Here is a 27,326-nt window from a genome sequence, read left to right as displayed (position 1 = left end):
CTCAGGTTATCGCAAGTGTTTGTTGGTAGTCTTGAGCTAGGAGTAAAAATCCTACGTTACTATGACGAGGGCCAGTCCCTTGATAACACGACCACTATCTTATACTAGCTTTTTGCCCTTCTTATATTGCAGTAAAACTGAAATATTCAATAGAAAAATTGTTCATCTCATGATTATCAATGAGGGGTTGCCCAATGTGGAGTGACGTCACCCGCTAATGGTTATTGGGAAGGGGTGCGGCATGTGGAGTGACGTCACCCTTCAATAGTTATTGTGGAGGGGTGCGGCATGACGAGTGACGTCACACGCTCATGATTATTAATGAGAGGGGTGTGGCATGTGGAGTGACGTCACCCGCTCATGATTATTAATGAGGAGAGGGGTGCGGCATGTGGAGTGACGTCACCCGCTCATGATTATTAATGAGGGGTGCGGCATGTGCAGTGCGCGACCTTCTTGTGCGGTCAGAGTAAATTTCCACGCGGACATGAATATTCATGAGGGGGGGGGGGCTCTTTTGCAGTGACGTCACGCACGGATGTAGCAGTGTGCTGCGTAGATTTATTTTTTAGCGTCACTTTCTGTACAGAAACGTCGTCATATTTGAAGCGACTATGCGTAATAAATTATTTAATTAAGCTCGACCTTCCTCTGCGTTCCTGTAAAAATCCATCCACTCATGAATATGAATGAGGGGGGGGGGTGGGCCTCATGTGGAGTGACGTCACGAGGGGGGGTGGGCCTCATGTGAAGTGACGTCACGCGGGGGGGTGGGCCTCATGTGGAGTGACGTCACGCGGGGGGAGGATGGGCCTCATGTGGAGTGACGTCACGCGCGGGACGGACGGACATTTCTGGGTGATTATAGTAGGTAATATCTGTAAACTTGTGCTCAGTGGACCTTACCTGGTAAAAATAATAATAATCATAAGATCACTCTTTGTTTAACAGCACAAAGCCCAAATATATCCTCACACAGCTGTTCCCTTCCAATACCGGCTCATTGTGAAACATTACTGCTGCATTCTAAAACCATTGCAACGACTTGTTCCAAATGTTATTAAAGAGGTGTCATCAGTTCGAGTTAGGACTCGGCGCAGGGATGACCGACCACCTGACTGTACCTTGCACTGAACCCCACTATGGGAATGTTACGACTCGATTTGATGCTCATCTGACTAAGGGGACTCTGACCTCTGCGAGCGAAAAATGCTGATAACACTTTGGCTTAAATTAGCGAGCGATTTCATGGATTTTTTTATCATCCTCTCCAATTACTGAAAGCTTATCGCACCTAAATTTTGATTTAAAGCTTTCGTGACTGCAGGGATTCATATTCTTGGTTCTTTCGGTAAAGTCACGTGGAAGGGAAACAAAATAATAAAAATGTAAAACAATAAAATTATCACGACGTTTCGACTGCAACACAAGCAATCATCATCAGGTGTAATTATTGTTTTATATTTTTATTATTTTATTGTTTCCCTTCTACGTGACTTATCGCACCTGTTGGTGAGATTTTCTCAGCGCTCGCTCGTAACTTTAACTGGATCACCTGCGCTGTATGCGAACTTAATATAAAGAGTGCTCTGTGCACGACGCCAGCTGTAGTTCCCAGATTGCTGACGCAGAAACAACTGAACCATCAGTTCATTTCAATGACCCTTTGACAACAAGTGGAGCTCACCAGACTTTACGTTCAGGACTAAACATTTTGACTGCAGCTATTTAATGAAAGGCTCTATCTCAGATGTAAATTACCGTAATCGGAAAAAAATGGCAATTAAGTGGCCTCTTGAAAACAAAACATCCAATGACATGTGTGCAAATGGCGTTGACCAAAACATAACAATATAGGACCACCGATCTTAGGCAATTGCTCGTGGCGATTCTGGCCACTTCCTGCTTGTTTGTGGTTGCCTGCGCCTCTCTGTCAAAAAAAATCCTCAGCGTTATGGGATTCAAATTTGTACGAATGACGCTGTCTAAAATAACGTGACAGTATTGTCATCATCTATCGGGAGTCAAAAAAAAAGGAAACACCGTTTCGGTCAACAGCGGCTGTCCAATGGAGAGACTGGATTCGGCATCACGACCAGAGATGAGTGCTGCCCTAAACGCTCATCCGAGTCTAGGGAAATGGAATTTTTGTGGCTGATTAGGATTGTGTGTCTGGGCTTGTGTGGTTTATGAAGCAGAAGCATCAATCAGGCCACCAGTCATGCCACTCGTTTGGTCAAGTTCCGGCTGAGACGCTGCTGTGAAATAGAATGTGCACAATGTGGGGCTTACTAAGAGGCATCTATATAAAAATCCGCTTCATGGAGAATGGAGGAATATTATATTCTTTTTGTTGGTATTAATCGTTTTTTTCTGTTTGTATTTTACCAGGTAAGGCCCACTGAGCTATATACTGCAGCTGTTTTTCAGAAGCGACCTGAACACAAATTGTAGCTTAACGAAGTGTAGCTTTTCGTGTGGAAATTTAAAGTAGCCAAATGCTCTAAACGTATGTTCTTAAATGTGGAGGGAAAAACCGGAGGACCCGGGGAAAAATCCACGCGACCACTGGGTTGTACACACCTGGATTAAGTTCAGGCTGAGGTTTATTTTGGTAAACTAGGTGAGAACTCAAGAGACCAGAATAAGCATGGCTTTGATGAATGACCTGGGGCATCAGTCTGCCAGTAGGGGGCGATATACATGACACTTGTTACCCCATTGCGCTCACAAGTGTCAAGTATCGTTCCAAATGAGTGATTTGCAGGTAATTTCCCAATGTAATAATTTTGAAATTTGGACCATAACCCCGTGTACAATGGCCTACTCGAATGACTTCAGGGGGTCGTAAACGTCCACTGTGAAGCAGACTGGGAGTAATATTTGTTCATGGTCAATACATACCACAGTATTACTCTATTGAACCGTGCAGCTTTGCAACGAGCGGTGGACGCGCTCCCCCCTGGGCCCTATCACGGGCTGTGGTGGGCGACGAGGCAAGTGGTGCTCTCACAGCACAAAAATGCGGCACAAACCGGTGATCTTTGTGGTTGCCTTCGTGTGTTAACGAAGGCCGGCACGGCGCAAGTGTAGCAGGCGTGACCAGCACCACGCGGAGGTATTACACGCCGCACCAGGTACTCATATTAAGCTGAGTCGACCTCGGGAAGGCCCAGCACTGGTTCACAGATCTTAGCCATGGCCTGGAATCTAACTCAGGTTATTAGACTGTGTCGTGCAATACGCTCGCGGAGTACACTACCGCTCCACCCTTCACAGACCTTCATAGGTGCTCGCTAACAGCACTTGTCCCGACAGTCTGTGCAAGGCTATCGGGGCATCTTTGTCTTTGCGTCTCATTAGGGCTGTAAGAGTAATGAAATCTCCATGCAGAGCCCACCGCTAGGAAGATTACAACAGAAAGGGTAGCAGATTATTCGTGCCCGGCGCAAGATATCAGAGCGGAGTTCGTTAATGGGGATTAATTGCCACGGGCAAGGAGATTTGACGCATGCTGTGTTATGATCTTCGCAGCGTGTGCGTGCTGTGTGTGTGCTCGTGCATGTGTGTGGTGAGCGGGGTTGCAACCGAGATGCGAGGCGCCAAACATTTGTTTGAACCTGTAGGCATCACATTTGTTTTATTGGCCGCACGTCAACGATGGATGAGAGCCTATTATGCCGTTCTGTAATTTCAAGGAGATAAAGTATATATTTTTTAAAACGAACAATATTAAAGCGTGTTACATTACAGACACTTCAGAACGAATGTGAAAGCATTTTCCGCAGCTGATAGCTGCAGTTTAATCGGCCAGAGCGAAGGGGGGGGGGGGCAACAGCAGCCCCCGGCCTTGGTTTCCACTCAATTACTGCTCACACGAGCGAGAGATTGCCCCGGTGGATTTAAAGTTACCTACAGCAAGGGCACTCTTTAAAAAAAATTCTAAAAAAAACAAAATCTGGATGAGAATTGAAACACCTCTGTTGGGAATGATTTTTTTTTTCAAGCCAAGACTAAAGTGTCGGATTTCAGAAGACCACACTTTCACAAGTAATTAACAACCCACCAATCAGAAGTGTGCAAACACAGGGATATACACGACACCCCTCTCAATGTGTGCGTCCTAGCTGTATCCCTGTGGCATTAACACGAGGTCGAAATGATTACAGGGCAATGATTATGGATGGAGATTTATTTGCACGGTAACGAAGCTTGTGATTTATATTTTCTACTGATGCAGTCTGATGGTGGTTATTTTTTGTTTTATTATTGGCAGTCAACTTTAAAAATTGGGTGGGGGGGGGGGTATTTCAAGCCAGAGTCAGAATTAGGGCTTCGGCACTCGAGTGGATTATAGTTGGATGACGCCAGTAATGACATCACCAAGCACTTCAATTTAGGGCGAGAATAATAGGAGACATTTCCACTCTGTACGTCATTGTCGTGGAAGATTAGAAGTAGCAGGTCAGTTGACATCTAAACTCGGTTAGTCTTACCTCGCATCGCAGCTACTAATTTATATATATAACTTACTGGTTTGTGTAAAAATTATGAGTCTCAAAGTGAATTATATAATATGATTAATTTACAAATTACCGATACATTAAGTAAATATGTATTAACTTTAATACGCTTTTAAATAATTGTGTGTACTTAAAATCACTCGATGTAACCCAGGTCGTGTCAAAAAGGGGTTGGCAGCACGTCACGTGTCTCAATGGGTGTATTCCATCTCCTGGTTACATCAAGGAGACTGACAAATGATACGCAACTTCGTTATCTGACCAATATATTATGAATACATATACAGTGAGGGAAAAAAATATTTGATCCCCTGCTGATTTTGTACGTTTGCCCACTGACAAAGAAATGATCAGTCTATAATTTTAATGGTAGATTTATTTGAACAGTGAGAGACAGAATAACAACAAAAAAATCCAGAAAAACGCATGTCAAAAATGTTATAAATTGATTTGCATTTTAATGAGGGAAATAAGTATTTGACCCCTCTGCAAAACATGACTTAGTACTTGGTGGCAAAACCCTTGTAGGCAATCACAGAGGTCAGACGTTTCTTGTAGTTGGCCACCAGGTTTGCACACATCTCAGGAGGGATTTTGTCCCACTCCTCTTTGCAGATCTTCTCCAAGTCATTAAGGTTTCGAGGCTGACGTTTGGCAACTCGAACCTTCATCTCCCTCCACAGATTTTCTATGGGATTAAGGTCTGGAGATTGGCTAGGCCACTCCAGGACCTTAATGTGCTTCTTCTTGAGCCACTCCTTTGTTGCCTTGGCCGTGTGTTTTGGGTCATTGTCATGCTGGAATACCCATCCACGACCCATTTTCAATGCCCTGGCTGAGGGAAGGAGGTTCTCATCCAAAATTTGACGGTACATGGCCATCGTCCTTTTGATGCGGTGAAGTTGTCCTGTCCCCTTAGCAGAAAAACACCCCCAAAGCATAATGTTTCCACCTCCATGTTTGACGGTGGGGATGGTGTTCTTGGGGTCATAGGCAGCATTCCTCCTCCTCCAAACACGGCGAGTTGAGTTGTTGCCAAAGAGCTCCATTTTGGTCTCATCTGACCACAACACTTTCAGCCAGTTGTCCTCTGAATCATTCAGATGTTCATTGGCAAACTTCAGACGGCCATGTATATGTGCTTTCTTGAACAGGGGAACCTTGCGGGTGCTGCAGGATTTCAGTCCTTCACGGCGTAGTGTGTTACCAATTGTTTTCTTGGTGACTATGGTCCCAGCTGCCTTGAGATTATTGACAAGATCCTCCCGTGTAGTTCTGGGCTGATTCCTCACCGTTCTCATGATCATTGCAACTCCACGAGGTGAGATCTTGCATGGAGCCCCAGGCCGAGGGAGATTGACAGTTCTTTTGTGTTTCTTCCATTTGCGAATAATCGCACCAACTGTTGTCACCTTCTCACCAAGCTGCCTGGCAATGGTCTTGTAGCCCATTCCAGCCTTGTGTAGGTCTACAATCTTTTCCTTGATATCCTTGGAGAGCTCTTTGGTCTTGGCCATGGTGGAGAGTTTGGAATCTGATTGATTCATTGCTTCTGTGGACAGGTGTTTTTTATACAGGTAACAAGCTGAGATTAGGAGCACTCCCTTTGAGAGTGTGCTCCTAATCTCAGCTCGTTACCTGTATAAAAGACACCTGGGAGCCAGAAATCTTTCTGATTGAGAGCGGGTCAAATGCTTATTTCCCTCATTAAAATGCAAATCAATTTATAACATTTTTGACATGCGGTTTTCTGGATTTTGTTGTTGTTATTCTGTCTCTCACTGTTCAAATAAACCTACCATTAAAATTATAGACTGATCATTTCTTTGTCAGTGGGCAAACGTACAAAATCAGCAGGGGATCAAATACTTGTTTTCACTCACTGTATACAGTCTATACGTATACAACGTTTATGTATACAATAATCTGGTCGTGGTGTTGTATTAAATAGAACATGGTTACTGGTGGGGTTAATCCGAGAGCATGATGAGATGCGTCAGCTTGCTTCGTTCAAACATTTTTAGTCAATTAGCCCAACAGGGAAATTGACCTGTTCTAAATTTCCGCAATTAAAAAGTCCCATCACTTTTTTTTGAATATTAATAGCGTGCTCTCTTGCAGTTTACAAATTCATTTTGTTGATTTTACGTAATCATCCCAACAACGTCACACGGATGTTAAACCCTAATCGTGCTATTAAAAAAATGCAAAGAGACCTTCCGCAATATAATCATCGCAAATTGCTGGTTTCTCATTCAGAGTCTGCGCAATGGAACTTTATTTTTTTTTGCCACAAAACAAACACCAGTCGTGGAACCCACGCTGTTTATAAACATCTCGAGCCCATTGGTTGTAATAAGTTCCTGACTCCACGATGGATGTGGCCCAACTCCGATTAGCCGCGATGCCAAGTCCACTGGTGTTGTGTGGCAAGGATCCTTGCGTAGTACGCACCAACGCAGCCTCCGGCTGGCCATGATGAACCCTGCCACTTGCCATAGCAAAGCTTCGTAAGGGTCAAGAGACCCCAGCGATCATCACGGACAATGTCAATGATGCCACTGCACCTCCCTTCCATCTTTTGGACTTTTGGGATAGCCATCGAGCAAAGACGGTCACTCTGCATCGCGCGCTTTCAGATGCGCTTCGGCAGCCGTCTGGAACGCTCTTCCTAGCGATTTTAGGAAGCCACTTTAAAATCCAGATATTTTTTAAATACAATTTTTTATGTGTTTAGTTTACTGTCCTTCCCCGACACCTCCGATTAGCATGATTGGTTACGTACGTTGCGAAAGAAGTTCAACATACAGCACATACATCTTTCTGTCAGGTGTCAGGTTTGTTCTGAAGTCCTTGTTGCACCACCATGCAGCACGACGGCACTTGTAATAATAACGGTGGCGGACGACATTCACTAGAGGGGGAGAACTTTAATTACAGGCAAAATAAATAAGGGGACAAAAAAAATCTGAGGGTCAACAAGAGCTCAGCATGAGTAACGAACAACTACACGCACCCGTGACGCAATGTGTAAAACTAAGCGACGACTACACGCGCAGCACTCGATAGCACTGACACGGCCGCACGTGTGAGCATGCAATGTCGGGGTAACGTTGGTTGACGTTGGGGGCCGTCCATAAATGACGTCACGCGATTTTAGACGATTTTTGACCCCCCCACTCCCCCTTGTCACACGGCGTCACAAAAAGTCAGACCCCCCCCTCAAATATGACGCCACAAAGCTCTGCCCCCCCCAAAAACATTTCCATTTTGAAAATAAAACATGCTTCAAATCGCTTTAAACTATTGTCGTTGTAGTGCGTATTTAATGTGGCGCTGCACTCTGATGTTGTAGGAGTGTTGTTATAACAATTAGTGTTATAAAAATTCTATATTTATTTAAAGTTGCGCATTTTTACATGACGTCACATTTCTCAACCCCCCCCCCCCTCGTCACACATTGTCACAAATGTCTCACCCCCCCCACCCCCCCCCCAGGTGCGTGACGTCATTTATGGACGGCCCCTTGAGTACTATTAAACCTCTGAGCAGGATCTCTTTTCAACCGGCTCACCGCGGCTACCATCACGGCGACGCTACGTGCTGGGCAGGCACGGCTCGTATCTCCCTGCACGTGGCTATCCTCCACTTGGCCTGCGTCTTGGGTGCTCGGCGGCTTCGAGGTTGGCTCCAAGACGCCCTCTCGGCAGGCTCCAGGACGCCCTCTCAGCAGGCTCCAGGACGCCCTCTCGGCAGGCTCCAGGACGCCCTCTCAGCAGGCTCCAGGACGCCCTCACAGCAGGCTCCAGGACGCCCTCTCAGCAGGCTCCAGGACGTCTTCTCAGCAGGCTCCAAGACGTCCTCTCAGCAGGCTCCAAGACGTCCTCACAGCAGGCTCCAGGACGCCCTCTCAGCAGGCTCCAGGACGCCCTCACAGCAGGCTCCAGGACGCCCTCTCAGCAGGCTCCAGGACGCCTTCTCAGCAGGCTCCAAGACGTCCTCTCAACAGGCACCAAGACGCCCTCTCAGCAGGCTCCAGGACGCCCTCTCGGCAGGCTCCAGGACACCCTCTCAGCAGGCTCCAGGACGCCCTCTCAGCAGGCTCCAGGACGCCCTCTCGGCAGGCTCCAGGACACCCTCTCAGCAGGCGCCAGGGCGCCCTCTCAGCAGGCTCCAGGACGCCCTCTCAGCAGGCTCCAAGACGCCTTCTCGACAGGCTCCAGGACGCCCTCTCAGCAGGCTCCAGGACGCCCTCTCAGCAGGCTCCAGGACGCCCTCTCAGCAGGCTCCAAGACGCCTTCTCGACAGGCTCCAGGACGCCCTCTCGGCAGGCTCCAGGACGCCCTCTCAGCAGGCTCCAAGACGCCCTCTCAGCAGGCTCCAGGACGCCCTCTCAGCAGGCTCCAGGACGCCCTCTCAGCAGGCTCCAAGACGCCCTCACAGCAGGCTCCAGGACGCCCTCTCAGCAGGCTCTAGGACGCCCTCACAGCAGGCTCCAGGACGCCCTCACAGCAGGCTCCAGGACGCCCTCACAGCAGGCTCCAGGACGCCCTCTCAGCAGGCTCCAGGACGCCCTCTCAGCAGGCTCCAGGACGCTCTCTCGGCAGGCTCCAAGACGCCCTCTCGGCAGGGTCCAGGACGCCCTCTCGGCTGTTGGAACTTGGCCTCAGAAGTTGCGGCGTCGGCCCGTGGACCTGGTCTCGACGCTGCTGCTCAGCCTCGAGCAAGTGGGTCGGCAAACCTGCCGGCTCCGGAGCCGTAAGCGGCTCTTTTAAGGGCTGCTGCTTCATGGGACGTTAATTTATTAGGGACCGCCGTTTCATATTCACATTGCATTGCGGCTCCGGAAATATAGATTTATATTTTTTTACCGAATTCGCCAAAAAAAATGGCTCTTCTTGTGACCTTGGTTGCCTAGAGGATCCGGCCCCGACTGACCTCGACACTGGCCTTCACCTAACAGGCTCCCGATCTCTGCCTCTGCTTTTCGAGGTGCCCCATGGCCTTGAGTCCGAGACCGACTCGGACGTGAAGCCCCCCCACCTGCACGCGCCCTGAGCTCTACGCGCTGTGCGTTTACACACGCGTGGGATCTGCCCCCACCCACCCACCTCGCCCTTTGTTTGGACCTTCTGGAAGGCCCTAATAATTATTGGGTATCAGCATGTCCACGATTAGCGGCTACCCCCGCAAGCGACGTGGAATGTCCACGGTTCGTGCGCACAACTTCCCCCCATCCCGTGCTGGTAGTAAGCTTTACGATGGTCATGGCGATTGCAGTGATGACCCACGATGGTGCTGGGCATATGGTCCTGAGTTTGCTTCGTAAACAGCTGCTGCTGTAAAACATTGTCCGGAAGCACTATAATAGGCTGGACGATTGAAATGTGTTTTTTTTTTCCCGTGAAGGATAAACGTTGTTTTTTTTTGCTCTTTGTATGTGAACGTATTAGGAAATGGATGTGATGAATATGGAGCAAAGAGCTATCCTTTTTGTTCTGCGTTCAATTGAATAATTTGGTGGGACCCCGGGGTCCCGCAAAAATCAGGTCAACAATAATTATTATTTTTCTTCAGTCCGCCCACTACGTGACCCCGACAGCAACGCGCCGCCCGCCCAGACTCGCACCAACAAGCGCCAGCAGCAGGCGGCGATCAACACGATGGGCGCCACCCCACCGGCCAAACGCGAGCCCCGGGGGGCGTCCGCCGCAGTCGCGCGCGGCGACGACGACCTCCGGTCAGCCGTCGATCCTCAGCTTCTTTGCCAAGGCGAGCCCGCCCCCCAGGCAGTGAATTGAACGTGTTTATGTAGTTTTTCAACTTTTTACGAAACTCAGCGCCCCGAGTAGCTCTCGACGAGGCCAATCGATTGACCGCTAGTTTTGTTGTCGGTAAGGCAGCGAGACTCGTGTCGCTACGCGGTTTTTCCCACCCCGGGGCAGTGACGGTGACCCCGGGGGGGTCCCGCCAATTGCTTCAATTGTCGGGGGGCAATTTTATTTTGCGCGCGTAAATGTGGACAATTTCCCACAAATTACGAAAGCGAGTGTTTACATCGTACAGGATGCCACCGCTCTATCGCTGCCACATCTCACTTCTTACACGCCGCCTCCAGGGATAGCGGCCTGCCAAAGGCACCTCATTCCCACGCACCTACCCAGTCAACATGCCAACGTTGGCACAACGTTGGCACAACGTTGGTTCAACGCTCCACTGGCTATACCCCGCGATGAACGTTAGCGATGTATCGATGCGTTTGGATCCATCGGCTCGGGTCGATTGCTGAGCGTGTGTCTACAACTCGATGTGCTTTGATTTGTACACAATGTGTGTAATGGGTTAGTGTGTCCCCTGCAACCGATGGAGGCCATTACATTCACCCCAGTGATAAAATATAATAATTATTGAATTGAATTACAACCAGTGAATCGTGAACATTCTTCGAATTTGCCGGGGTGCGGCGGGTGAATCGTTACACCCCTGAGGAGTCTACCGAGTCAGCATCTGAGATGCTCGAGCGAGCTTGGTGAAGTGCTCATAATTGTTGGCGGCCCTGAGCCAGCAGCTGAGGCAGCCCTGAGCCAGCCCTGAGCCAGAAGTTAAAATCCCGCTTCCCTATGGCGCGAATCCAGTCTATAGAACTACGGTACCACTGTTGGTGTCTCACAAAGTAGCACTCGTTTGTATGACATTCTGACTTTTTTTTTTACGAATTACAGTGATTCATATTCTTAGCTCTTCCGGTAAAATCACGTTGAAGGGAAACAATAAAATAAATATAAAACAATAAAAATTCTCACGTCGTTTCGACCATATAACACAAACGGTCGTCATCAGGTGTGTCGGTTGACAACCGTTTGTGTTATGGTCGAAACGTCGTGAGAATTTTTATTGTTTTATATATTTTATTATTTTATTGTTTCCCTTCAACGTGACTTTACCGAAAGAGCTAAGAATATGAATTACTGCAGTCACGAAAGCTTTAAATAAAAATTGAATTACAGTGATTTAAGAACACTAATGACATAATTAGAATCTCTTATTAAGAATACATTTCCACGTACAGTGGAAATGTATACTTATGCCCTTTATTCAGAATAGTCTCAACGAGTCTCAGGAGGAGGATCCTACATCGGGCTGCTTTGGCCTATTCCATTAATGAGCGATATGGCTTGTGGGAAGGGACCGCAGTGCCCACACAACAACAACAACCGTCATTAGCCACTAAGTGGCGGTGACGTCATTCGCAACTAAGTGTCGGTGACGTCATTCGCCACTAAGTGACGGTGACGTCATTCGCGACGAAGTGGCGGTGACGTCATTCGCCACGAAGTGACGGTGACGTCACCACTGCGCTTGTGCCCAGAGAATACCCACACACACACGAGAGGGGAAATACACTCAGAACTTCTCAAAAACTCGCTTGCCATACCGATTTTTGACCCCCCCTCCCCCCCCCTCGTCACATGGCGTCACAAAAAGTCAGACCCTCCTCAAATAAGACGTCACAAAGCTCTGCCCCCCCCCCCCCAAAACTATATTTCCATTTTGAAAATGAAACATGCTTCAAATCACTTTAAAATATTGTCATTTTAGTGTGTATTTAATGTGGTGCTGCACTCTGATATTGTAGGTTAAAACATTTATTAAAAAGGAGGCGTTGGAAAGCTGAAATTTTGCATATAATTTATTTGAAAATATTCAACGTCTAACTCAAACTGCAGATGTTCAGAATATTATATTTAAATTCTTTTATAATTATAAAATTTTAAAAGTAATTGTAACATATTAAAAGTAATTAGAACTCTAAAATACTTGAAACTTTGTAGAGTACAATTATAACAATCACATATTCATTCCACAGAATGAAAGTCCTGGTAGAATAATTAGAATCAAAATGTTTAATAACAATCATTCACATTTTTAAAAAAAGTGAATTCTCCCATGGAGAAGCAAAATGCTCTTTCATGGAATAAATAAAAGGTGACCTTAGTAAATTTAAATAATAAAATAGCTAATCATGAAAATGTATAAAAATTAGTGTTGTTATATCAATTGAATTTGATTAATATTTATTTAAAGTTGCGCATTTTGATGTGACGTCACATTTCTCAACCCCTCCCCCCTCTCGTCACACATCGTCACAAATGTCTGACCCCCCTCCCCCCCCTCGGTGCGTGACGTCATTTATGGACGGCCCCCTCCCCCGTTTTCTTGTACAGGTAAATTGAGTTTTCAGGGCCATACGGCGCACAGCCGTTTCATTATAGGGCACCAAAAATGTCTATGTTTGTGTTTCTCCCTTGTGATGGGACTTTGTACAATCAACGTTGAGACTTATGCGGGGCTCGGGGTGACCAATAATGTCTGAATTGGTCTGCAGCAAGGTATGGCACTGATAAGGAGTGGACAGATATGCAACCATTCCCTCCCAAAGTTGCTGGATTATGCACTGGTGAATGGCGCGTGTTACTAATGGGTGCTACTGCACGATCCTGTAGGAGCGGACCTGGGGGATCTTGGCAACGACTGTAGCTTCTATCAGAAGTCCGTGATGTGATGTGTGGTGACAACCGTGGCATCGGCCTCCTTGACATTCACCTATATTGCACATCCATATGCAAATTTGCTTGCAATTACGATCGCTGTTTTATCGCGGAAGAAAGTCAAGAGCACAGTGGGTGACATGACGACAATAAGAGGAATGTTTAGGTATGTGCGTTGAACTTCTTTCGCGCCGTACGTTGCCAACCGCGGTAATCGGAGGTGCGGGGGAAGAACAGGAGACGAAACACAAACAGCATTTTCAAAATAAATTATTTTTTACATTTAGATTTTAAAAGTGCGTAGCTCCAGTGGCTTCCTAATATCGGAAGGAAGAGCGTTCCAGACGGCCGCATGAGCGCACCCGTAAAAGCGCGCGATGCGGTGACCGTCTTGATCCGATGGCTTCAACAAAAGCCGCCGCTGCGAGGATGAGCGGAGTTTGTGTGACGATGGTTCATGCTCCTGGCCGAGGCATCGTGGTTCATTTTTTTTTTTTAAACAGGAAGGGCACCTTCGGTGAAGGTGGACGACGGTCGTGGACGGCGTTTGCCCCCACCCCCCTCTCTCCCACCCTTCCCCTTGCGTCTCTCGCGGCTCGCCACGGTTACCGCTGCGTGAAATACGGCGCTGGGGATTAAAATAAAATGCGCGTCCGTGCCACGGCAGCAGAGGAGCGGGGAGGAGGAGGCCGCGGAGGTGGGGACGCACGCGCGCGCACGCACGCGCGCCGTAAATTCCGCTCAACGTTAGCCGGGGGGGGGGGCAGGGGAGAGGAGGAGAGGGGAGAGGAGGAGAGCGCCCAGGGCGGGGGTCCGCGCACATTCCGGGGTTGCCCTTGCCGGGAGGCAGAGGACGATTCCCGGGGATGAAGATGATCGTCGTCGGCTCCCGGTTTGACCGTTTGACCGCCCCGTGTCAGAGCGGTGTTTTTTTTTGTTGCACACCCAGTGATGGTGATGTAGCCAGATGAATCATCATCATCATTATTTACGGTGGACAATGATCATCATCGTCGTCGTTTTCATCAACATCATTATTATTATTATTTATAGTGCGTCATTATTCATGGAGGTGTCAATGTGCAACGTCAACAAAGGCGCATGCCGCGACTAATTTAAGATTCCTTGTTGCTGCACCTTCACAGGTCTGAATGTTTTTTTTATTTGAGTGCACGTTTTAAAATGCATTAAGTCTACAAATAAACCGAGTGCCTTTGAAAGATAGAGAATATAAAAATAGAGTTACCTCTGCTGTGAATTGAATTAATTTATTTTTTTCTCAAAAATAATTAAATCACCCAGCAGTTAAATAATTGTAATGATTTGACGTTATCCTTCTAAAAAAAAACTCGATTCTTTTTTTAACTCTCTCGTTAGTATTGTTTCATTATATTTTCCATCACGCTTGTACAGTTTTCTTTACACCCATTAGCGTAGACGTAACATGAGCATGTGATGTGAATATAGCCTGCCTAAATCACAAGTAATCAATGATCACACATGTGATGTGGTGCGTGGACCGAAATAATCGATGTGAAGCCGTGACTCGATGCCTTATTACATGCCTACTATAAAAATCTTTGTTTTATTTACTGGGATATCTTAAAGCCGGATAGTGGTGCTGACGAGGCTGTTCGGAGTTGGGGGCCTTAGAGGGTAACAGTGCAACAACTTTGGGAGCAAAGCGTTGGTGGAATAAACGGCATTCAGAACCAGAATCCGAATCTTTATTTAGACTGCAGGAGGAGGAATCCGATGAGCTATGAAGCTCTTTTTTCACAGATGTCCAGTATGGAGCGGGTCAGCAAGTTACAACAACAATACAAACAAAACAACGATGGGATTTGTAAAATAGCAGAAAAGGTAAGTCACTATATATAAAAATCCATTCATGATATAAGTCCGATTCATTAAGCTTGGGCAGGGCAGCAAAAACAACAACGACTCACAGACCACACCAAGATAACAGCACACAGTAGTCCCTCAATAGACTGGCACATTAGCATTGAACAATCAATACTACTACACAGGTAAGGATCAAAGTGACAAATCACGTTTGCAAATGTGACTGTATCCAGCACTAATATTCTGCTTCAGGAATTGGCCTTTTAACCTTGGCCTTTGAGTGCCCTTAGGCCTTTCGGGTGCATTAAGAAACTGAATGTTGTGTGTACATGTAGTCCTCCAAATGTATTTTTGTTATTTTCTGCCGAGGTTCATACGCGGACGACACTACTACCCCACGTGGACTGTACACTGCGTGCAGCATTGAGCTTCACCTGCCAGATAAACACAAGCGTAAGCTGTACTGAGGATTTAATGCAAAAAAGATCAAACAAAAACGCAACCATCATTAGACCTCCTTTGCCAGTACCAAAATATAAGAATTTGGTACTGGCAAAGGAGGTATAATGATGTAGATGCTCACCCCGAGCCATCATTACTTTGATAGTGCATTGTCTTTGAGCTGTGTAACGCCTTTTGGCGTCATCTGGTCGAGCACTAATTGGGTCGAGGCTCAAAAGAAAGCCGTCCCTTTGTGTGGACCAATCAGTTTCAAGGACAATGCCACATATATTATCATAGTATGTTTTTTTGTTTGCATTTTGACTGCAGGTATTGTGGTTAATGCAGACATGAATCCTTGCAAAAAGGTTTCAGTTTTGTTGCCAGAAAAAAGGGGAAAAACCCTATTCTTCTTATAAAAACGCAACCCTTATATCTGCGTACCCTTATTGATTTAGTAAATTCGCAAATCGAACCCAATCTACAAATTACAAGCTAAATCTGTTTGCTTAAATAGCAAATGAAATTTGCCGAGATAAAAAAAACCACGCAACATCCCTCAGCGGTTGTACGGAAAGGAAAAATCATTAAACCGTTATCACTGTCCTCGCAGTAAGGGGCAGTGAAGGGAAAGAAAAAAACCGAGAGGCTGTCGTGAAGTGGCTGCATGTGTGCGTGTACAGCACCGCCAAAAATAGCCGCCCGCTGAAGTGTAATAAATCTGAGTTGATAAGCCCCGCAGAGCGAATGTGTCTCGCGTATGAAACCCCTGAGTGGGGTCACACGTTTACAAAATGAAGGTGCCCCCCCTCCCCCCCCATTGCAAGCCGCTGACTTTTAATCAAAGGGACAAGGACAAGCCTCGTCAGTTAGCGGAAATGTAATGGCGATTGCCGCCACTGTCGGGGGTGGGAGGGAAATAAATGTGTTTTTTTTAATCAAATAAATTTCGGTAGTTATTTTTTTTTGTATCTCGAACAGTTGCGCGTGACTTAAAATCAAAAGGTAGTGGGTTAAAAAATGCAGGTTGGTGGGTCAACTAAACCATTAGTCATCCCTCTCAGGTTGGTAAAATATCTACCACGTTGTGGGGAGTCAATAGTGATTGTCTTGCGGAGGGACTGAACCCCTCACGATAGAAATATGGAAGTCCCATCGCTGAGTTTGGGCTGTAAAAAAAGGCAGTGTCTCTCTGTTCGTTTGACAAAAGAAACACGAAGACATTCTTTTCCTAGAGGGAATTTAACGTGTGGCATGGCCTAAACAGCGCTCCTTGGCAAAGCAGGCTAAAATAAAATCAGAGCAATTGGGAGCGGCCCCAAAATGTTTCCTTCCAAGGCAATTCCCTTTGTAAATGAAGCATCACTGCTCTCATTATGCGCAAACATTGAGCGAAAAAATATATATTCTAACTTGATTTGAAGCTTTCGTGACTGCAGGAATTACGCTTTTGTTCTTTCGGTAAAGTCACGTAGAAATAAAATAAAATAAAGTATGTATTTTAAAAATATTGTAGTTTATTTTCTCTCTACGTGACTTTACCGAGAGAACCAAAGCGTAAGATATATTCTGCCTGCCCAACAGTTGTAACACAACGTGCGGAGTCGTCGCTCGAAACTCCCCCATAAACAAGTCCTCACATTTGTGAGCATGGCAGCGTGCGATGCCAGCCGTGCTCCCAATGGACGAGCGAAACAACTCTTTGTAATCGAGGGAATTTATGATCACCCAGTCCGAAAAGAGTAAGGGAAATTTTTAAACATGGCCTCATCTTTGGGTCAAATACAGGTTCAATCATAAATTATTGCATATCAGCTCAACACTTTAGTCTTCGGGGTTGTTATGATTCCCGAACTGGATACAACTTTACTGGAAATGTGACGTAATTTTCACGTTCAGATAACGGGTCATCCAATCATCTTTTCCTGCATTTCACCAATGGAAACTTGTCTATGATGGGCATAAAGTAATAACCGTTAAATGTTTGCACCTTGAGGGTTTTGTTCTCCCCCGAGTCCGAACAAGTATCGTGTTTGAGATTAGAATTTACCATCGCAGCTCCGAAATCGCAGCCGACTTAGCTTTCCTCAAGCATACGTGCGTAATGCAACCAACCAGCTTTCGCTAAGCATATTTGCGTAATGCAGGGGATTATAAGGCGGAGGTCAAGGGGCCATCACATTAGTGTGATGGGTTTTTGATGGACTATACGAACCACTGGGAGTGTTAGAGATCGATTTAAGTAATATTTGCATCACTGCGCAGATCATAGAGTTGGACTTTAACAAAGTCACTAGAAAGTAAGATTTTGGCTGCTCAATACCAGGTGCATGCAGACGATGCCAGGGTTCTATGAAAATCTGCCAGCTGTGATTTACGTATCAAAAACGCATGGCGCAGTGACAAATACAATGGGGGGGATAAGCTAGCGAGTGAAACGCGGAGAGGTGTGTGCTTGGAATTGCACTGAGAGACAATAAGCCAAGGAGCACGTGGGTCAGGGAACAGGCGTAAATCAGAGACGTCACGTTGACTGTTACGGGAAAGTAAAGTGGTCTTGGGTAGGACACACAACACTCGATGGGACGATAGCTGATGGACTAGTCCGGTGACGGAATGGCACCCCGATGAGATAACACGCCTGGAGTGCCCGGCCACAATGGAGATGGGGCAATAAAATCAGCTCGTGTGTGCCGGGGCGGGGGGGGTTACGAGACGAATCGCGAGACGGAGAGAGAGGCCCTCTACAAGCGATGGGTACGCAATGGCTGACGGTTGTTGGTGTCTCTGTGTTGTTCACGCCTGTTCAACCTTTGTTAGTCATTGAGTTTAGAGGTTGAATGGAATTACAAGTATATTTGAACGCATCAGGGGTGTCTGGAGCAGCGGTGGAGTGGTGAACCGCATGTTTATGTTTTATATGTTACACGGATGGTCAAGTTTAGCAAAGCAAAAGCACGAATGTTCCAGAGGAATATTGCGCAGCTAACAGACAAGGTATTTAATCGTCGTAAACTAAACACAGGCGCCAGAAAAGGTGAGGCACGCGTGCAAGTAAGCTCGACACTTTAGCCTAACAGTGATATAAACACACGCCTAATCGAAAAGATTAAACAGTGTAGAGGTGTGCGAGCGAGAGGCGCCAAGAACATGGGTAGGGACAGCGCATTTATTTATTTAGTAGGTAACTAAAGAGGGGATGTGAAGGGAGTGAAGGAAGGGGGGGTGAATCCACTGCGATCTTCAGCGACCGTGCCCGCGTGTGTCCACGAGGCCCACTGCTTGATGCCCCCCATTAGTGCCTCGGCTTTTGTGGCCCAAAAAAGCAACATCACTGTCGGTGTTTGTCAAAGGGGCGATTCAAGACTGAGGCGAGCTTCAATAGCCTAATTGAAGGAATCCCTTGCAGGGGAATTGGAACTGGAGTATTGTGCCACGTGCCCGTATAGCGAGGGCTATTTTTAGAGGATCCCTTTGATGCGCAGAGTCTGCACGCATATTATCGTTTTAACGGCGAGCCCCCAAAAAAGGCTTTTAATGGTTGAGTTTTAATGCTGGCAGGCAGAAATGGAAATAAAAAACTAGAAGGAAAAAAGACTTTTAGCAGCAGCCACCGTCTAAATTTAGTATCTCACTTATTGAGTAAGAAAGAAAACTGATGGGTGGAGTTGACCACCCAACTGGGATTAGAAGTGACAACATGAACGATTAAAGTCAGGGAGCTAATTTAAAAAGGCCGCGTCTCTGTTCAAATGAGGGTGAAATGTTGGGCCAGAGTGGAAATTTCACCAAGGAAGGGCTCAGCCTCTTTTCCAAGTGAGACCAGAGTAATAAAAGCAAAATACAAACTCAGATAATACCATCAAATCTCGCTGCCAAATATAAACCCTTAAGCTATACGAGACATCAAACCTTTTACAGTGGAAAGTTTAATGGAAATCTATAACATTCGCGAGATTCGAGCTATGAGAGCTAAAAGGTAATGATCAAAGCCATTCACATCCAGAATGAAATGTCCAACGAGCAATTCAAGCGATTGTAGAGAATCGATTGGGAATGAATATGTTACATTTGAGAGAAGCATTACAATGTACAAATATGTATCAGCTATATTTGGTAGAACACTGGACATTCGATCCGGAGGTCGCCGGTTCAATTTCCCGCCGCGGCAGTTAAAACAACGGTGCAATTTCTTTAAAATCTCCCTGCCTGTGTCCACCCAGCAGTTATAATCAGAATCTTTATGTATCCTGGAGAAATCATATGAACTATGAAGCTAATTTTCACAGATGTCCAGTAGGAGCGGGTCAGAAAGTTACAACAAGCTATTAAATTATTCACGACAGTCGATCAGCTGGTCACGTGTGGTGTATGTGCTGTATGTTGAACTTCTTATGCACTATACATAGACAACCGTACTCATCGGAGGTGCGCGGGAAAAACAACAAACAAAAAAAGTAATGGGTTTTAATCCAGACTTAACAGTGCGTAGCTCCAGTACCTTCCTAATAATCGGAAGGAAGAGCGTTCCAGGCGGCTGCGGAAGTGCACCTGAAAGCGTGCAATGCGGTGACCGCGTGTTGAGGTGGGGTAAAGCGTGGGTACTCACACCTCTTACAGTATGGGACAATAGATCAAAACATCCCCAGAGAGAGAGAGAGGCTCTCTGGGGCTCTCTCTAGCCGATGCCCATCTGCCAGCAAGCCTTCTTTTTTTAGAATGGCTATAACCGCGTACCGCAAGTGATCCCAAACTCCCCGACAGCAAAGATTATGAATAATCTCAGCGTCCTTGTCAGCTAATCAAACACGCGACGCTGATATTCACCGACGGCCACGATCAACCAACGGACAAAACAAGCGCCCGAGCTTAACGTGTCACAGTGGACGTGCGTGGCAGAGAAGCATTCATCAATTCCGCCCCCCCTGGTTATTGCGGAGTGCGGCTGCTCCTGAGGGTTCCGAGTGAGCGAGCAGGAGGACGACAGCGATCTCAGCAGAGTGGCGACGAGACCCCTGCAGGCGATGACTTCTCTCCATCAATGTGCTTGCCCGAAATTCACCGCCTCTCCATCCCAGGGGATTTTTTGTGCACACTGCAGTATACATATATGTATAATTTTTTGAAGGCACCCCGAAATGCATTCTAGTTGTTGCTACATTGTCAAGAGATGTACGCATGTTGAACTTATTTCGCACCGCACCTTGCCAACCGTGATAATCGGAGGTGTGAATATATTTATATCCTGAACCCTCAGCGACATGCAAGCAAGTGTGTCGCCGCCTTGTGCCAGAGGGTGACGCCAAGAAGATGACTTCACAGAACAGATCATTCTACACAGGGGAGGCAGATGGGAGAGAAGACAAGAGAAGAGGCAGGGAATGGATCAGTGGAGCAGGTGGATGCCTGTCAGAGGCAACGACCTCTCAGTCCCTTCAATGAGGCCTCTTGTATTCACCATGAACACACAATTATATACCCCTCGCGAAGTGTTTATCCTTTGTACGGCAAATCTATCCGATATGTTCAATACTTGGAACTGGTAAAATTAATGAGTAAATAACACAACGGTACATCATGGGACCTCCTTTGCCAGTATCAAAATATGAGAAAAGGTTTTTTTTTACAAGGAATAATGTCGCATTAACCACAATACTTGTGGTCAGAATGCAAACAAAAAACACTCCGATAAGAAATGGATTGTCTTTGAAAAAAAGGTTTCAGTTTGGTGTTCTAATATCTTAACACCTGTTTGTTGCCAGAAAAAAAGGGGAAAACTAATTCTCATAACACGGCAGTTTAACGTCATTTTGTGTGTGCGTGCAATCACGGTGACGTGACGAAATCTTCCTCGCCTGGTATGCAAGAGGTCGTGGGTTTGACCTCGACGCCTGCTGTATATTTGGAGTTTGTGTGTCTCTCTCCCTGTGGCTGCGTGGATTTTTCTGCGGATCCTCCGGTTTTTCCCTCCACATTTAGAAACGTGCGTTTATATAATTTCGATTACTGTTTGGTTCTTTCGGTAAAGTCGCGTCGAGATTATTTCGATTGTTTGGCTGCTATAAATGTCCACATGATAAGCCACGTCGTGGCCAGGTCGCTTCTGAAAAATAAGCTAATAGCTCAGTTGGCTTTACTTGGTAAAGTTAAAACATCGTTTAGTTTGTATTTTTTAGTGATCGCATTTACTCCTGTCGTGTTTTTGTTTTCTTTGTTGTTGTAACGAACCTGACCCGCCCCTACTGGACATCTGTGAAAAAAGAGCTTCATAGCTCATCAGATTCCTCGAATATAAATTCATATTCTGATACAAAATCAAAGTGGGCAACAATCATCTTCATTGGTGACCTTGAGCCGGTGGTGGAAATTCTACATTTCTATGGCAGGCACCATCGTCTCCATAGGACAAGCACTGTTGATATCCCACACTGCTGTTCATTTCCATGAACAGCAGAGGGATGATTATTACGGTGACAACATCGGTGGGCTACAAGGATGATGTGAACCCACCAGCTTTTGAGAGTGAGGCCGCAGGCCAGGTTAACAGAGTCATCATCTATTTCTTTAGCCAGAAAAATGCTTGCTGAGTCTCAAGGCTCAATTTCAAGAGGGTCTCATGCATGAGAATGTTTGACCAAATACTTTCGGAGTACCATTCGCTGTGGAACGGCAACTGGAGTGCTTCACGAAAACTCACACGTACGAGAACTCCACACCAATCACAGCAACCTACTTTCTGTACGATATCATACATACAATCCATTGCCCAGCAAACTAACGATTTACCTTTTTTACCACGTAAGCCCCACTGAACTACGTAGCTCATTTTCCAGAAATGTCCTGGCTATCACTAATACTATTTTGAAATATTACTATTTTTATTTTACCAGGCAAGGCCCACTGAGCTATGTAGCTCTTTTTCAGAACCGACCTGACCACAAATGAGAGCTCAACGGAAGTGGCTTATCACGTGTGGAATTTTACAGCAGCCAAGCACTCCAAATGATGGCTCAAGACAGTCGACTCGCCTGCACTTGAGAGACCCGGTTTAACCACAGGCGTCTGAATCGCGGATTTAAGACCCAGATCCTCAGCAGTGACGTGCGGCAGTGCTGTGACGAGGCCCTAGCCCCCCCCCCCCACCACTCTTACCTTGTCCGGACGCCACTCACTGTGGATTCTAGGTACAGGGACGCAAGACCCGGTGACGGAGAGCATTAGGGGGGGGATCTGTATAATAGAACGATAACAAAAAATAGGTCAAAAACAAGTTTTTCAATGCACGTACTTTTATTTGAACTCACAAGTAGAAAATCTATCATTTTGACCCCAGAATTAATCAAATTTGATGTGCTGATTAAAAGTGGGTGGCTTCCATAAAGCAAATTAAACATTTCGGTCACCAATAACCGCCTGTCATACGGATAAACTTGTCCCTGCCATACAAATGTGGAATGTCTACGACTCGCTCAGGACCAGTAGTGGAAATAAGCACCGTTCATTGAAAGACGCTTTGATGTTTGACTCCGATTTGATGTTTGACTCTGACAAAGAACAAAACCCGCCCGAGCCTTGTGCCTGACGTAGCTACGATGTGGAGAGCAGAAGACACTGCATCAGAATCCATTGTTGTACTGTTCTTCAATGCTCCCGTAAATCTTTTTGCAAATGACACGATACTGATTACTGCTGGCCGCTCTCCGGATGACGTGATTGCTAAGCTACAGGGTGATTGCAACAAACTACAACATCAGCTAGTTGCTCTTAAACTAGTCCTGCATACCTCCAAAACCAAGGTGCTATGCTTCTCACCAGGACTAAAGCAGGAAGTTATTTTTCCCCAATTACATTCCTTAAATAATTATCAAATAGAGCAAGTCAAGATCTATAAGTATCTTGGGTTCATTCTGGATTCAAAACTGAATTTTGAAGATCACATTGATTATATTGGTAAAAAGACAAAAATAAAAATTGGTTTTCTGTATCGACACAAGCACTGCTTCCCCCCAATGTTCCGTTTGGAATTGATAAAAGCTACCATACTGCCTCTACTTGACTACTGTGACATCGTGTATAATCAGCCCCAAGTACTGTACTGAAAAATCTTGATTCCATCTATCACTCGGCCTTAAGATTTACATTGAACTGCCCATATAGGACTCACCACTGTGATCTCTACATTGGGTCAAACTTAACATCTCTTAATGTTCGACGGCTTGTGCACCAGATCTTATTTATTCACGATGTACTTACAAAAAAATCCGCAGACTACCTGCTGGATCTCCTCTCTGTTTCAAAGAACAAATTTGACCTCAGGTCTTCGCTCATTTACCAGCTTCACATTCCCTATTGCCGTACAAAAACTGGAGGAAGGGCCTTTGCTATTGATGCCCCCAGGGTCTGGAATGCTATTGCCAATAAATTGCAACTTGAATCGCTACCTATGAGATCTTCTCTCAGAACTGCTCTAGAGGAGTTGTACACCCCTAGCTGCCACTGCTATTCATTGGCGTAAAGTAAAATAAAATGTTTCGCTCCGGATGACGCTGCAAAGTATTATCTGTATTTTGATTTAGCGTACTGATCTTAAAGGTGCATTGAAAAAATTGATACTCCGACTAATGCTTCTGTTGTTGTGGAGTAACTCATGCAGCCAGCTATGGCTCTAGGATTTGGTGTTACATGTTATTTATGTAGTTTATTGTAAAAATTCGGTCACAGTCCCTGTGATTACTGTTACGTTGCAATTAGGGCTTAATTTTTTGGTGATTTCGAAAATGTTTATTGGTTTGGACATGTTTGTTTTGTTGTAGTACGGAGTTAGACTGATGGCGTTAATTTAAGTTTTCTTGTGGTTGTTGTTGTTGTTGTTTGACTTGCATCCCACTGGGATTTTTTGCACACAGTGTTGGTGTACGGTGCTTTTTTCAGGAATATTTTGCTGTTTTTTTCATGGATTTTCTGTTTGCACAGTCACATGGTCACTTTAAGATGTTTTTCTTGTTCGTGTTTTTGTTTGTTGTGGTTGCACCCGATTCAAGAGCCGAATGGCTCACAGGGCTATACCAAAATAAGTAAATAAACTCCCATGCCTTAAACAACCCGTAAACAAAAATATTCCCCATGATGCATGTGGTGCAATGTATTCACAATGGCCCACACATGTGCATGTATCCTTCTAGACTGTTATGATTTAAGACTTGCACGGCACACAAGGAGTTAGAATAGCCAGCACCATGTACGTCCGGTCACCCTTTGTCTCTCTCCCCGGTGCTGCCGTGCTAACACACCACGGCAGGCTATCATTTGAGACCGAGATGACCTCGTGCACATGCAACACTTCCCACTTTATTTGCATCGAAGTCAGGTGGTCGCCTGGATCATAGCGCAGTGCACGAAGCACCATGCCATCGCTCCTCGTACAGACACGCACACACAAAGATCCCCCGTATAGACTTCAACAGACTGTAGGGGCAAGTGCTGTTGGCGAGCACCTATGAAGGCCGGAACGGTACACGAGGGGGTGGGTGTCCAGCACCACGCCCGACCGCCTTTGTCTCCCCAGTGGCGATGTTTAAACACCTCGCCAGGTACTCATTTGATGCTGAGTCGACCTAGGGGAGGGCCCAGTTCAGATAATCGTCACTGATGTTGGCCGTGAGCGGGAATCGAACTTTGGGTGGCCGGGGTGCGTAGCGAAGTGCGCTCACCGCTACACCACCGCTCCAACACACACGGACACATGTACAAAAGACAAAGATCCCCCGTATAGCCTGAACAGACTGTTGGGGCAAGTGCTGTTAGCGAGCACCTATGAAGGCCGGCACGGCACACGAGGGGGTGGGTGGCCAGCACCACGCCCGGCCGCCTTTGTCTCCCTAGCGGCCATGTATACACACCTCACCAGGTACTCATTTGAGGCTGAGTCGGCGTACGCATGTACACACGCACACTAACACACTCGAACACGAACCGTGCGCTTGGAAATTTGTATTCAGGCACGCCGGCGTGTGTGCGCGTGTGTGCGCGCACGTGTGGTGGCAATTTCTTGTCACGGCTGTGTATAAAGTCACCTTCAGAGAGGGCCACTGAAGACTGACTCGTCTCTTCGCGAGGCGAAGGAGAACCGACGCGATTGACTCTCAGCCGTGGCCGCGTCTGAAGAGATGGGTCTCCGCGGCTTGCGCCTTGTCGGAGTTAACCCCATCGCTCGCCCCACCACTCCATCAAGACTCATCCTCGTGGCCGGCCCACAGACCGAGTCATCTCGAAACCGCTCCGTGGGTTTACATTGCGTCGCCGTTGTTCAAGTTCCGTTGTTGTTTTGTTGTGACCAGGCGAGAACCCGAGAGATCAGGTTGAGTCTCATTTTCAAGAGTGACTTGGGTTCACCAAAAGTACAGCAAATGTAGCAAATGTAAATCAGAACAAAACTATCTGTATCACACGAGGAAATTACAATTTTCCACAAACGTAAATCAAGGTGAAATCGAAGGAAAATCTTAAAATACCCTTTGAGCGCCATCTCATCCGCAATATTTTGATTTTTTTTCATTTTCTGGTTCTTCCTGCTGTAGTTAACTTCTTCCACGGCTCTCTATTCACTTGGCATTCCTATTCAATTTTGATTGCAATGCCTAAATACTTTAACTAAAGTGACAGTGTTATTATTACTATTGTTATATGAATTCAATTCCTGATGACCGGGTAATCCTTTAGCTCCATGAAATGTCATTTAGTCAATTTTAAAATGTATTTTCCACATTGCTAATGAGACTTAGTATACTGTAGTTAGGTGCGCACAGTTACTGCATTGGTTTTGGAACAAGTGCAAAGTCAAGTTAAAGTGTATCCCCACTCAAATGAGAATCGTGTGGTGCTTATACGAATTGGCCATCCCGTGGCAATGATGAAAATTATATATTCCATTGCTAGGGGCCATTCCAAAAAGCAGTACTGGGATTGTGAACTTGGCTTTGAACTTGCAATGTTCCAATTGTGAGCTCTGTACCCGGCTAGCCAGCCAAATCATACATAACATAGTTGTAGATATGAATGTTATTTTGCAGCTTAGGTCGTGACACAATATCAAGCGTTTCCCATTGCCTTTTAGAAATAACAAATATCTCACAGGGCCCTTACAGTCCACTTTACAGCAGACAGCACGTTTTCCAAATAGCCGGAGTAGTGTGACCACCGCATGAATTCTCTCAGCTGAAATATTTCTGCCCAGTAACCGATGCAATCTCCTATACCCGACGCCTTCTCCATCAGAGATGGCATAGCGCACGTCTCATTTTCACCTTTGATAAAGGCCCCTTTTCGCTTCATTGTGGGGAAAGAAATCAGTACTTTTCATATGGAGAGTGGTGTCTCTTTTGGCAGCGCAATTACCGCTAAAATTGATCAATTGGCATAGCAGTGACAAGATGAAAGAGCACTCCGGTTTTTTTTTGACAGCTGCAGAACGAACTCGAACTATGCCAGGAGTTACCACCTGAATATATGTATGTCATACATGGCGTGCACGTGCGTTGTGTTACGCATGTAGTGATGCCATCTGTTCATCACAAAATCGAATCTTACACTCACGACAAATCCAGAGGGTCGTGTGACAAGCGATTCATTTTATTTCTGTTTTGTCTGTACTGTACATGGTTCACGTGGTTGCCTGTAGCCACTGTAAGGTGCTACTGTACATGGCTCACGTGGTCGCCTGTAGTCACTGTAAGGTGCTACTGTACATGGTTTACGTGGTTGCCTGTAGCCACTGTAAGGTGCTACTGTACATGGTTCACGTGGTTGTCTGTAGCCACTGTAAGGTGCTACTGTACATGGCTCACGTGGTTGTCTGTAGCCACTGCAAGGTGCTACTGTACATGGTTCACGTGGTTGCCTGTAGCCACTGTAAGGTGCTACTGTACATGGTTCACGTGGTTACCTGTAGCCACTGTAAGGTGCTACTGTA

At 46.1% G+C, this 27,326-nt stretch overlaps 2 long non-coding RNA genes across 2 annotated transcripts; one reads left to right on the top strand and one right to left on the bottom strand.

Annotated features, from left to right (window-relative positions):
• Positions 1-13,857: 13,857 nt before the first annotated feature.
• On the top strand, positions 13,858-22,504 carry LOC116944113 (uncharacterized). Its single transcript, XR_004403045.2, has 4 exons — positions 13,858-14,217; positions 14,855-14,935; positions 15,287-15,370; positions 20,616-22,504. It is a non-coding gene; the product is annotated as an uncharacterized LOC116944113 (long non-coding RNA).
• LOC142925378 (uncharacterized) lies at positions 14,764-26,596 on the bottom strand. The gene is made up of 3 exons (XR_012942359.1): positions 25,432-26,596; positions 22,511-22,588; positions 14,764-20,691 (listed from the first exon to the last, which is right to left on the bottom strand). It is a non-coding gene; the product is annotated as an uncharacterized LOC142925378 (long non-coding RNA).
• Between the last annotated feature and the right edge of the window lie 730 nt (positions 26,597-27,326).

The sequence above is a fragment of the Petromyzon marinus genome, chromosome 20 (assembly GCF_048934315.1).
Source record: "Petromyzon marinus isolate PM22_M1 ecotype Great Lakes invasive population chromosome 20, UKy_Petmar_22M1.pri1.0, whole genome shotgun sequence".
Lineage (NCBI taxonomy): Eukaryota > Metazoa > Chordata > Hyperoartia > Petromyzontiformes > Petromyzontidae > Petromyzon > Petromyzon marinus.
Note: the sequence above shows the minus strand (reverse complement) of the source record. Positions and strands in the feature narration are given on the sequence as shown.